General features: G+C 38.8%; 1 long non-coding RNA gene across 5 annotated transcripts in view; it reads left to right on the forward strand.

The window, feature by feature from the left end:
• Positions 1 to 1,163: 1,163 nt before the first annotated feature.
• The window catches only part of LOC108543147 (uncharacterized), a 36,552-nt gene continuing 23,732 nt past the window's right edge, over positions 1,164 to 13,983 (forward strand). For all 5 annotated transcript variants that reach the window (XR_001889484.1, XR_001889486.1, XR_001889485.1 and 2 more), the window contains exons 1-3: positions 1,164 to 1,365; positions 9,428 to 9,519; positions 9,983 to 10,108. This is a non-coding gene — a long non-coding RNA (uncharacterized LOC108543147). The remainder of the gene's footprint in view (positions 1,366 to 9,427; positions 9,520 to 9,982; positions 10,109 to 13,983) is intronic.

The raw sequence follows: 13,983 nt of genomic DNA on the forward strand, positions 1-13,983 counted from the left end.
AGAAAATTCACCCATAAGGTTATAGTCCTCTAGAACCTCTTCCAGTATCAAAATCTGTATCAGTTAGGGTTCTCTAGAGAAACATACATGGTAGGAGATGTATATTAACATATTTATTACCAGTAATTGGCTTATATGATTGTGGGGGCTGGCTGGTCAAGCCAATTGTATTTGTCCATTCTCACGCTGCTATCAAGACATACCCAAGATTGGGTAATTTATCAAGGAAAGTGGTTTAATTGACTCACAGTTCCCCGGGGCTGGAGAGGCCTCAGGAAACTTACAGTCATGGCAGAAGTGGAAGCAAACACTTCCTTCTTCACAAGGTGGCAGGAGAGAGAAGAATGAGAACCGAGCAAAGGGGAAAGCCCCTTATAAAACCATCAGATCTTGCGAGAACTCACTATCACGAGAACAGGATGGGGAAAACCTCCCCCATGATTCAGTTATTTTCAACTGGTCCCTCCCATGACATGTGGGGATTATTGGAACTACAATTCAAGATGAGATTTAGGTGGGGACACAGCCAAACCATATTACCAATGTCCTCTAAAATCTGTAGGGAAAGCCACCGGGAAAGGCAGACTGGAACTGCTGGGCATTAATTGAGCCTGTTGTCTACAGGCAGAATTTCTTCTCTGTCTGAAAGTCTCAGCACTGCTCTTAGGGCCTTTTAACACAATGAATCAGGCTACCCAGGTTTTCTAACTCATGTTCACTTACAGAAAGGCAACTTATTATGAACTTTCATCATGTCTATTAATTGCCTTTACAGAACATCCAGATGGGTGTTTGACTGAATAGCTGAGGTTTTAGCCTAATCAAGTTGACAAATAAAACTTACCATAATAGTCCTCATTAGAAGTGGTGCTGCCTGAACTCATGAAAGGTGTCTGACCATCCTTCTGTCATATCCTGGTAACACTGATGAGAAAATTGGGAATCTAAGAGAATGTAAGGACAGTGGTGGTGACATATTGAACCTAAGGTGATACTACATGATCCCTGTTTCTGGCATTATACTCTTATTGCACCCTCCTCTTCAGTGTGTGTAGGACCTGTGACTTGCATCTAACCAATAGAATATGACAAAGGTAATAGGATTATATGATGTCATAGAAGACTCCATATCACCAGCTGACTCAGTCTAGAATCTTGGTGTGCTCACAAGCTTTGAAGAACAAGCTGCCACAAATCCTACAGCTATAAGGAAATGAACTCTATTAACCTGAGTGAGCTTAAAACTAGATCTTTCCCCAGTCAAGCCTGCATGTGAGAATTCAATCCTGGCTGGCACCTGGATTGCAGCTTACAGAGGACTCACCTAAGGCCATGTCTGGACTTTAAATCCACAGGAACTGTGAGGTAACCAATGTGTGCTATTTTAAGCTATTAAGTTGTGGTGATTTGTTACACAGCAGTAGAAAGCTAATACCGTGGAGTTTGAATCCTGTCCTGCCTAGTCACATGCCTTGTCCTTTCTCTGCTAAGCTATATGGTTCCAAGTAGAGTCCAACTATACAGTACTGCTTTAGATGAAGGGACTCACAGTCAGATGCAGGTGACCAAGGACACAGGGTTTGTTATCAGCAGAGTGCTGAACTGGAAATTCTCTTCCACTGAAAATTTAAGGAACCTAACAGAGGGGTTTGTGAAAAACTTGAAAGCAGGAGTTAAAGTGGTTCTGCAGAAGCAGTTGCTGTTAATGGTGTTAAAAATGACCAGAAGGCAGAGAAGGCAGAGAAAGATCGAGGTAAATGATCTTGTTTCACAGCATAGAGACTTTTGGAAAATGAGAAAAGGATAGTTTCTATGGCCTAAAGGGAGATAAGTTAGATTATATCAGGGAGAAAATGATGAGGTGTTCAGTTTAATGTTTATAAGAATGCAGACATTTGAAATCTTAGGAAACTGTTATTGGAGACTTAATATGGTTTTACTTGTAATATATATCTTTTATAAAACAGTATATTAGAAAATACGATGGCAATTATGACTACATAAATTCTTTTCGTTTAACTGAAGCCCATGGGGATATCACACAATTGTGAAAAAGAAAGTGACCTGTTCTTCATAAGAAATCCCCAGTAGACCAGAGCAAAAGTTACTCTTCCTCACGTGTAAATTTCCAGGATTAGATGGGAAATAGAAGCAGCAGAGATATGGGGTTTGGGATCTGCGAACACCTGTCAGATGGGCACTGGGTCCCACAGGGGTTCTTGTCATTTAGTGCAGACACATTATCATTATTTCGGCAGTGTGGGAAGACCTTTTCTAACATGGAGCATCCGGGAGGGGGGTGTGGAAACCACCACTCTTAGGACCAGAAAAACCAGTGTCAGATTCCAAGTGAACCACTGGTACAAACTCGGAAAGATTACAGCCATTTAAAAAAAATTGTTATCTTGATGTCAATGGAAAAACAGTGAGGGTATTTACCTTTTAAACATTCTTCAAATAGGTAACTTTCATGTTCTTCTTGACATGGGCTAAAACTTACCCAGTGGGCATTTTATTAAAAACTAACAGCAATGACCTAGGCTGGGCGTGGTGGCTCACACCTGTAATCCCAGCACTTTGGGAGGCAGAGGAGGGTGGATCGCCTGAGGTCAGGAGTTCAAGACCAGCCTGGCCAACATAGTGAAACCTCATCTCTACTAAAAATATTAAAAAATTAGCTGGGTGGGGTGGTGGGAACTTGTAATCCCAGCTACTAGGGAGGCTGAGGCAGGAAAATTGCTTGAACCCAGGAGGCCGAGGTTGCACTGAGCCGAGATCATGTCATTGCACTCCAGCCTGGGCAACAACAGTAAAACTCCATCTCAAAATCAAACAAACAAAGAAAGAAAAAACTAATGACCTAATCCTAATGTTTTCGAAATGGGCAGAGTTGTCTCATCAATATAAATGGTTTATAGGATTTAAAAGTAAATGGAAAAGTATTATGTGTCAATGTGTCCAAGAATAAGAAAGGAAGGTTAATTGTACATTCAAGCATTCAGGGGGAATCTAGTAGAAGAGAACCTAGAAAGCTTAATTGAAGCAGACTTTTTTTTTTTTTTTTTTTTTTTTTTTTTTTAAGAAATGAATAAGCTTAGCCCAAAGTGATGATAGAACATTTAGATTTTCTTTTGTTTTAGTTTCAGGGGTACTTGTGCAATATTTGCTATATTGAAGCAACTTTTATCCTCTAGTAACCTGTGGCTATGAGTCTAGTTTTGTGAATTATTTTAAGTGCTGCATCACTGATACTGTTAATGGCACAGTGTGTGGAAAAGCACAGACATTGATAACTTTGTGTTGAAATTGGATTCTGAATAGTTGGGTAGGAAATACAAAGAAGTCTTTGAAATACTTTAAACAACTTATTTCATTTATGTTTTTCTTTTAATATATGCATAAAAGTAGTATATGATAAAAGTCTATGTCTAGTTAAACTTAAATGATACATTTCAATAAATATAATTAAAGTTTCAAAATAATAAGGAAATGTTATTGTTGAATTCATAGCTATTTTCTTCTTAGTAGTACAGAATATAATGTTACCCCTGTAAATAGGTTACATCTTCAATTTGATGATCAAATAAGTTCAGTACTTAGGATTTTTCTTAGCATTAAGTAACAGAAATCTTTTTGTAGGAAGCAAACTAAGGTCCAGGAGACTTGCTTGTGTCTTCTTATAGAGAACTGTTTGATAAAGGCAACCAGGACCATATGAGAGGCTGGAAAAATATCTAACAGTACTACTTATCTATAGTAAAGACTTTTTAAAGCTCATTTATGATTGCACAACCTAAATAACCATATATGGCTGGGCCTGGGAAAGGCAGAAAGGCAGATGAGTGAGTATTTGCCTGAACTGAGTGATATAGGGCACAGTGCACTTGTAGGAGGAGGAGGGGATTGAATGAAAACCAGAGGGCAGTTGTTAAGGCAAGTAGAATGCTGAGGTTTAATCAGCAGCATCTCTCATAAGGTCATGACCAAATTTTATCCAACTCACTGGTCAATATCCTACTACTGTAACAAGGATTCTATGGACACTTTGGGTGGTGACATCTTCATGGAATTGCTGACGCCTCACTCTAATTTTTGCAACTGGGTCACCTGGAACTCACTTGCAGTTCCTTCCAAATGTAGACTCTGGTTCCTACCTGGTTCAGAATGCATAGGACAATGACTAGAGCTCAGAGAAAATGTCTTGCTGTCAATCCCATATAGACCTTGGGGCAATTTTATTGTTTTTGCCTGGTACTCGATTTCTTGCTTTTTAAATCTCAAGTAGATCCCTTAACTGGGTTCCTAAGACCAAAAGACAGTGTTTTTCACCTACTACATACATGCTGCAAATATTTTCTCCCAGTTTGCCATCACTTACATATTTCTGATATGCAAAATATATATTTAAATATCATTTAATTTTTAACATAATTATATGTAACATAGGATATATATAAGATATAAAAACCACATATTTATGTAATTAAATATATTGTTATTATCTGTTATCACATCTAGATTTAATAAATGAATAGAGCCTTTCCTTATCCTTACTGGGTTATGGAAGAACGCTTCCATGTGTTCTTCTAGTACTTGCATGGTTTCATTGTTAACATTTATTCCTCAGGTCAGTTGGAATTTCTTATTTTGTATGGTGCAAGCTAAGAATCCAGTTTTATCTTTTTTTCAAATGTCTTTGTTTTTGCTTGTTTTAGAATCAGGCTCTCTCTCACCTAGGCTGGTGTGCAGTAACATAATCATAGCTCACTGCAGCCTTGAACTCTGAGAGCTCAACCGACCCTCCTACCTCAGCCTCCTGAACTGTTAGGACTACAGTTGTATACCACCATGCCCAACTAATTTTTTTGTTTGTTTGTTTTTTGTAGAGATGGAGAACGCTGTTGGCGGGGAAAGATCTTGCTATATTGCCCAGGCTGGTCTCGAACTCCTGGGCTCAAGGGATCCTCCTGTCTATGGCTCCCAAAATGCTGAGATTATAGACATGAAGTACTGCCCCTGTCCTCAAATGGCTGTTTTTGAATTTTTTGCCCCAGTAATGTAAGACACCATCATCATCATACATTACATTTTCATTTTTTCTTGGATCAATTCCTAGACTCTGTATTCAATTCCACTGGCCTGTCAGTCTATTGAGGTGCCAGCAACACATTGCTTTAGTTATGGAGGCTTCAAAGTCTATTTTCATATCTGGTAGGATTTCATTTTCTTATAGTTTTTCTTCTTCAATGTTGTCATAGCTATTCTAGCATTGTATTTTTTCTATTGATTTTAGTATTGACTGGTCTAGCTCCGTAAAATGCCTGTCATTTATTTATTTTGATCACGTTAAGTTTTCAAATCAACTGAGGGAGAACTGATATTCTAACGATGGGTTGAATCATTCTATCCCAAAGAGCAAAGGATGTCTTTGTGTTTATTCAAGTCTTCTTCAGGAGTATTTTCAAGTTTTTCTTATAGAGGTTTTGCAAATTTCTTATTAAGCTTATTCTTAAGTATTTTATATTTTATTTTCTTGCTGGAAATGGGGCTCTCTCCTACATTATATCTTCTGGTTATTTTTTGTGTTGAAGACTACTGCTTCCTGTATGTTAATTTGACAATCGGCTTTATTACTTCACTTTTGTTTAGTCTACTGTAATTTTGTTTGCAAATGTACTATCTTTCCATACTATTTTGAGTTAAATGAACTTTTGGAAGATAGTCTGACCTCAAAAAACACCATTGTTCTTCAGGAAAAATACATTGTGACTTCCGAACAGCCAAGCTACAAGGAAACTTTTAGAACACAACCCACACATAAAAATAATTGCTTCAATATTTTACTTATGAATATAAAGAAAGGTAAAAACACCATATATTATTTATTTATTTATTTACTGGAGACAGGGTCTCGCTCTGTTGCCCAAGATGAAGTGCAATGGCACTGTCATAATTCACTACAGCCTCCCCCTCCTCGGCTCAAGTGATCCTCCCAACTCAGTGTCCTGAGTAACTGGGACCACAGGCACGCACCACCATACCTGGCTAATATTTTTGGATTTTAAACATAGAGACGAGGTTTTGCTGTGTTGCCCAGGCTGGTCTCAAACTCCTGGCCTCATGTGATCTACCTGCCCCAGCCTCCCAAAGTGCTGGGATTACAGGTGTGAGCCACTGTGTCCAGCCTAAAAACACTATATGTCATTTTAAAAAACTATATGACATGATATGTGCCACTTAATTTATATATTAATATTCTTTTACAGTTTGGATTTAGTGCTATTCCTTTGAATTTTTTTTTAACTACAGTCTTGTTGTTAAATAAGAATGTGATTAGAGAAATTTGATATTTCCTTTAAGGAAAGACTTTCTTCATTTTTTTCCACATTAAATGATATATTAAATATTCTGTATATTTAAAGATTTTTCCAAGTTTGTTGCATTTTTGCAATCTGGGTAATTTCCTTTGCTAAGGCAACAACACTTATTTAGTGCACAATAAATGCTTACCTAAAATATTTTAGGTTCGCTTTCTTCACCAACTGCTGACATATAATCTTTTTCAACTCAGCATATTGATTTTATGGCCCCTATCATAGCATCCCAGGTTTGGGAAACACCTCAAGAAGTAACTATTCAGAATTCCTGGCTCCATAGAGAACCAAATAACTTGACAAGAAGATATCCTGCAATTATTTTCAGAAGCACATTTTAGTGTTTAATAACCCATAATGTTCTCAGATTCTTTTTCTGTTATCTGTATTAAATAACCGAGGGTGCACAGATTTTGAATTTTAGTTCTAAATGACTGGAAAAACTGATCTTTTCTAGGAAAACAGACCTCCACATAGGATCTGAAGAAGTGTTGTAAAATAAATGGAAAATATGATCTCTCTGGTTGGAGTACGAGATTTTCAGTTAAGTGTCCATTTCCACAAAGTGTTTGTGCTGTAGTAAGCTGGGTGATTATCATCAGTTGTCTTGGACTCAACCTTCTTGGACTCTCATGAGTAATATTAGCACCGGCATCCAAACTGACAGTACAAGACAGATTATGATATGGAGTCCGAAGATTGTAGTTGTGCTGTCAGGGTGATGGGCTATGCACAGAAACAGGCACTCCAGGCATGTCTCAGTAAGCACACTGGGTCTGAGCGGACAAGGACAGGCTGACTTATGGCATCTGTTGTGCATGTGCTGCTTGAGCAGAAACTCCCTCCCTCCCTCAGTAGCAGTGAGTCTCTTCTGGGGCAGGGTCCCCTGTTCTTTTGCTTATCCTTTAAATGCTGGTTTGTCTGATGTTTGACCTTGACATGTCTGATGCTATCTGATTGTGGATAGTAATGTGTTCACAGGAATAGGCAGAAACTCTAGTGACTGTATAGCATGGTGGTTAAGGGAGCAGTGGCATTCACCACCTGATTCCAACCCAACAGGAACGCGTGTGGACAGTGTCTGGGAGAACCTCCTGAACACGCAGCAGTTTTCCTTTTTCTTTTTAAAAATAAATGTTATTGTGTATATTTGAGGTTTACAACATGAGGTTACGGGATTCATGTAGATAGTCCAATGGTTACTATAGTGAAGCCGTTGAACATACCTGTCATGTCATATGGTTACTTGGCATGTATGTGTGCAATAAACAAAGGCTTATTGTGCTAAGCTGCTGGGAGTTTTTTGGTTCTTTTTTTTTTTTTTAACTTTTAAGTTCAGGGGTACAAGTGCAGGTTTGCTAGATAGGTGAACTTGTGTCATGGGGATTTGTTGTACAGATTATTTTATCACCCAGGTATAAAACCTAGTACCCATTAGTTGTTTTTCCTGATCTTCTCCCTCCTCCCACGATACACCCGCAAAAGGCCCCAGTGCGTGTTTTATCCATTTGTGTAACCATATTGTTTCTTACCATGGTGTGACTTTGGCTCTCCTGACCAATGTAATTTTGAATCACAACTAGAAGGTGTTGCTTCTTCTGCTTTTTAAATTTAACATTATGTCAAAAGCATATGGCAGTATTTTAAACTGATCACCCTTTTAAAATGAGGTAAGAGTCCCTCAAGTTGATGCATCATCATTTACTCAACTAATTCCTTAGGGTCAATTATTTAGATTTCCTCCCCTTTCCCAATTCATAGAACTTCTTCAGATTAATTTTCAAGAATGAGTTATTGATTTTAATTAAATTACGAATTAACATATTTCTTCCTAATCTCAAAACAAGTAAAAATTTGAACATTTGTAGTGGGTCACGCCGAGTGGAGCCCATACACTGTGCCTAACAGATGAACTTCACGAGGGTTGTAAATGTGCATTGAATATAGCACAGGAGACAGGCCTATGCCAAATACTATGCTGGAGTCAGTACTCTCCCTCCAGGGCTGCGGCGCTAGTCTAGCTTTTTGGCCAGAGAGGCCTGCGCAGTGAGTCGTGCACGGTCACTGGCTTCACCGCTAGGAGAGACCTCCGTAGGGCTGCAAAGACTGGAAGCTCTGAAGGATCTGATTGGCACGGGAGGAGGAGAGGCCTTGCCGCTCCCTAGGAGAGCTCGAAGGTTCGCCCTCCCTCCTTCCCGGCCTTTCTTCATTTTCCCTTCACTCTTGCTTCACTGGGATGGAGCTCCTCTCAAACATCTTGGTTTATGAAGTTTTGCTCAGGCTTTGTCTTCTAGGAAAGCTGGCCATACAAATTACTATAACCTTTCAGGAGAGGGAAAAAAAGGCAGATATGTTGGATGATGATTAGGTGCTAGGGGAGACTACCTTGTATCTACTACATTTTTTTTTAACTGTTGCTCTAACAAGATACGCAATTATAAGTAGAAAGTAGAAGTAGTATATCTTACATAAACTAATAAAGAAAATATATTAAATATAAAAAACACAAATGTAATGCATTTTGCCAGTGGCTTTTAGGTTCCTTGAACAAATTGTTTGTTTATTTAAAGTTTATGGCTGAAAAAAAAGTATTATCTAGGAAGAAATGAAAATCCTCTATAATGTTTGTCCTGAAAACTTAAGTCTTTTAAATGATGTGTACAATTACAGCAGGCAAAACAATTTTTGTGTTATGCCCTTGAATAGTTCTTGCTCACCAATCATTTAAATTGTGTAGCTTTAACTTCAGTTCTTGTCATGACACATTAGAATGAGGATGTGTGATGTACCTACCCAAGCGAGGCGCTGTAGAACATGTCTCACTGTTTTGCCGCTGAGCAGATGAAAAGCTGGGTATTCATCCACCACTGTCGGTCTGTCATTGACTGAGTGCTGTTTCCAGAATCACTCAGTCTCTTGCTTTGCATGTGAGCACTGAGTGTTCCCACATCAATATCAAGTTGGGCAATGGATTCCTGTATTTCTCACACCCTGTCATCCTATCATTCTGGTGGAGGTGCTCTGTATTTCTAAAAAAGCCCTTTCTTTCCAAGGGCCTTTTTGGGATCCTCTGGGAGCTCAGCTTCTTAGACTGGAAGTGCCAGGGAAATACATCACCAAATTCCCCCTTCTACTGGGGCTTCTGGTAAGTACCCTACCTTCTCCTGTAAGATACTGTAAAATGTGCAGGCATTTGTTTACCCTACTAATGCTACTCAAAATATGCTTTGTTTTCTGGTGCAAACACTTTATAGTCTTGTTAAGTTTAGCCTGAAGCTGTGTCCTCATGGATTTTGAGATCAGCCTTAACATTACTCTGTATACAGTTAACTGTAACTTCATTAGATATGGAAGCAGTCTGTAACCTACTCTTGTACCAATCAGCTAGTTTCAGCCAATGAAAGGTGGCCAACTGTTCCAACTAGGTTCAAATAAGGCAAACACTGAGCTGTAACCAATCCAGTTGTTTTTGTACCTCACTTCTGCTTTCTGTACATCACTTGCCTTTTTCTAGTCATAAATCCCTTCCAAGCATGTGGCAGCACAGAGTTTCTCTGAATCCATTCCAATTCTGGGGGCTGCCCAATTTGCAAATCATTCCCCAACAGATGGTATCAGAAGTGTGACCTGAAGTGGGACATCTAGCAACCCCCAGCAGCACTGAGTGACCAGGCATGGGACCCACCGCGGGCCCAGGGTGTCCATTGTTCTCTCGAAGCAACTGGGAATTGTGGGTAAGTTTTCTCTTAGATTCTGAAGCTCCATGTAGTTCAGTTTTGAGTTCTTCCTTTATAGGCATCCTTGGGAATAGACATGGCTATTTGGTATCCAGGATGACTGGGGAAAGACAGGAAAGGTACCTGTAGTTGTAGTTTCAAAATTATTTTCAGTAATTCAAAATCTTCAAGTCATCTTACGCTAAATTAAGTAATAGATAATCATAAAATGGTTGAGTCATTTTAAATAAGTTAAAATACTGAAACATTAATTATTAAACATAAATACAGGTTAACATATGTTGTTATCTTATTTTCACACGACATAGAACAGCTACATGTTAGATCTGTTAAACAAAAAACTGATAAGCATAGCTTTCAAAAAATTATAAAGTGGTTTTCATCTTCAAATAGTTTTATAAAATAATTCAGAATTACTTCCTAGGGTTTCCTCAATTCTTTAAACGCCCTCAATTTCGCTGTAGAAGGTTATTTCTTGTCATTAAGGGTTTCAAAGCCAAACATAATTTTACAAAGGGAAGCAGAGGCTGCTGTGTCATTCATTTGCTCTGTAACAAGAACCTAGTGGGAGCCCAGCTACTATGGCATCTAAAAGTAAAAGCTCACATCCTGAGCTGTGGCCAAATCCTGCCATCCCTTTGGCTTTTCAGCCATGGAAATTGATTTTAGATCCTCAGGGTTGGAATTACTCACCCCATTCACAATATTATAATTCTTTAAAAAATATTTTGTGTGGTTGCACTAGAGTTTGCAATGTACATTTGTAACAAAGTACACTTAATACTAAAATGCTTCATAAGTAGTGCTGGTGACTTGGGCAATCCCCAGGACCCTGGGCTGTGTGCTCTGTCTGGGGAAGGTGAGGGGCAAGGCTTGTGCTGAGTTTTCCCAGTTCATCTCTTCCTTATAAAACTGCTGTCATTAATTACACATATTCATATAATATAATCATGCAATATGTTGTTTTTGTCAGCTTAAAAGAAAGAAGCCTACGCATAAAATGTAATTTGAAGAGTATACTTGAGCCACAGTGAGGACAGCTGCCTGGGACACACTTCTAAGCGGCCATGGGGAATGCTGTGTCACCTTTGTTACAAGCATTTTTTAAATGCAAAAGGGAACAAGTAATGGGCTGATACAAAGTTGTTTGACAGGAAGTCTCATAAGAGAATTTACTTTTACCTTTACATATTATTTATCTTTTCTTGATGCTTTCTTTATGTAGACTGAGTTTCTGAATATATCATTTTATGTTTCCCTGAAGAAATTTTTTTAAAGATATTTTTTAAAAGTAGTTTTAGGTTCAGAGCAAAATCAGACAACAAGGACAGATAATTCCCATATACCCTTCACTCCCACACATACACAGCCTCCCCACTACCAATATCCTGGTCCAAAGTGGTGTATTTGTTACTGTCAATAAACTCTTGCTGACTTTCACTTGTCAATATCACCAAAAGTTCATAGTTTACATTAAAGATCATTCTGGGGTTGTATATTTTATGGGTTCTGACAAATCTGTAATGACATGTATCCACTATTATATTGTCATGGAAAATAGTTTCACTCCCCTAAATATACTCTGTCCTCTGCCTATTATCTCTCCCTTTCCCCCAGCCCCTTGCAATCACTTATATTTTTACTGTTGCCACAGTTTTGCCTCTTCCAGAATGTCATACAGTTGAGGCCATACAGTATGTAGCATTTGTAGATTGATTTCTTTCACTTAATAATATGCATTTCCATTTCTTCTATGTCTGTTCATGGCTTGATACTCATTTCTTTTTAGCACTAAATAATATTTCATTGTCTCAATGTACCAGAGTTAACTAATTCATTCCCCTGCTAAAGGACATTGTAGGAGCCAAAGAAAGCTTCCCCTCCACTCTCTGAAGGTTCACTGAAAAGTCAACTCACAAAAGGAGATTATTAGGAAAAATGGAATCAAATTTATTAACATGCACATAAGGGAGAACCATAGAGTGATTACCCCAAGTCCCAGTGCGGTTCAGAAACTTGTATACCATCTAGAGGTTATGGAAAGAATGGGGGCTTGGAGCATCGTGAAACAGGATATGGTGGCAAAATAGGTTATGGGAGGGGGAGAAGAGAAGGCCTGGCTAGCAAAGGTGGACTCGTTATGGAAACACAACCTCACAGGTGGCAGTCCTCAGAAAGAATAAATGGTAAATATTTCTTTCAGATACTTAAAGATGTCAGACTCTCAGTTTATGATTCCTAGATCCAGACAAGGGAAGGCCTCAGAGAAAGCCAGGCTGCATCAATGCTGATCTCTACAAAGCAAATCTCCCCTACAAAAGAGCTTTTCATCTCTTCTTGTACCTTCAACACTTCTGAATATCTATCTTCAAGGAAATATATTTTAGGGTGAAATATTTGAATTTTCTTCAACATCCGGGTTGCTTCCCAGTTTTGGCAATTATGAATAAAATTGCTATAAACATCTATGTGCAGGTTGGAGTTGGACATACATTTTCAGCTCCTTTGGGATCAAAATCCAAAAGCATGGCTTTATCTAGTACTAAGAGTAAGTTTAATTTTGTAAGAAACTGTTGAACTGCTATTACAGTATGTTCCTAACCAACAGGCAGAATGGACTCCCTGTGGCTAACTGCAGTGATCAAAGTTAAAACAGAATGAGGTGGCCGTGTCTGGGTGAGGAAGCTGTTATGTATTCTGTGCTCACAGAAAAATGTTGTAAACATGTCACAGGACCTCCCTTTCTACAATTAAGCCAAACCAGTTCTTGTTGGCAGTGCTGAGATAGACTACAGCTGGAAATTCCCCAACTGACTTCAAACAAACCACCTGGTCCCAACTGACTGACCATCTGGAGTCAGCCAATTAAGAGAGACTGGTGATTTGGGACTTCAAGGTCCTCCAATCGAGATTCTGTTCTCACCCCCTTACTCCTCTCTCCTACCCTGCAAGTTTTGCCTTTATCATCACTCATTCTCTAACCTCACCCCCTCAGGGAAGGCTTTCATTTTACAGTGGAGGCTGTATCTCCCCAGTCCACAGATTTTTTTCTTTTTTTAAAGAAAATAAAACTCTTCTTTTCTCCTCTGCAGATCCCATGGTCTTTTGTTAACACTCTCTTTCAAAGTGGCTGCACCATTTTGCATTCCCACCAGCAATGAATGAGAATCCTTATTGCTCCAAATCCTTGCCAGCATGTGGTATTCTCAGTGTCCTGGATTGTTGCCATTCTAATGGATGTGTAGTACTACTTCATTGTTGCATTACCTCTAACTTACGTTACCCATTTGTCCTTGCATTTCATCTACTTCTTCCATTAGAGTCCTTAGCATAATAATTATAATTACAGTTATCTTACATTCCCTGTTTGATGAATCCAAAATCTGGGTCCTGTCTGAGTCTAGTTCTGATGCTTGCTTTGTCTCTTCAGACTTTTTTTTTTAATGCCCTTGATAAGTCTTGCAACTTTTTTCTTGAAAGCCAGACATGACGTATGAGGTAATGGGAACTGAGGTGAATAGGCCTTTCCTGTGAGGTTTTATGTTAATCTGTTAGGGGATGGGATGCATTTAATACTTCCTGTTGCTGCAGATGTCAGAGATTTCAATTTCCTATAGTGTCCTTGTTTTCTGTCTCCTTTGTTTTCTTGGATTTTCCCTAAAATCTCTTTCTAAATAGTGTGTTGATGGAAATAAAAATATTTAACCTCAGGATATACTTCTTTGACGTATTTTGAGATGACTGTTCATATGGCCTGCAAACAGACGTAGCCCTGAAAAGCTGTCTTTTATGGGGGAGATTTGCATCTGTAGAGAATCAGCATTGATGCAGCCAGGCTTTCTTTGAGGCCCTTGTTTGTCTGGCTCTAGGAA

The sequence above is a fragment of the Rhinopithecus bieti genome, unplaced genomic scaffold, assembly GCF_001698545.2.
Source record: "Rhinopithecus bieti isolate Rb0 unplaced genomic scaffold, ASM169854v2 scaffold_21726, whole genome shotgun sequence".
Classification (NCBI taxonomy): domain Eukaryota; kingdom Metazoa; phylum Chordata; class Mammalia; order Primates; family Cercopithecidae; genus Rhinopithecus; species Rhinopithecus bieti.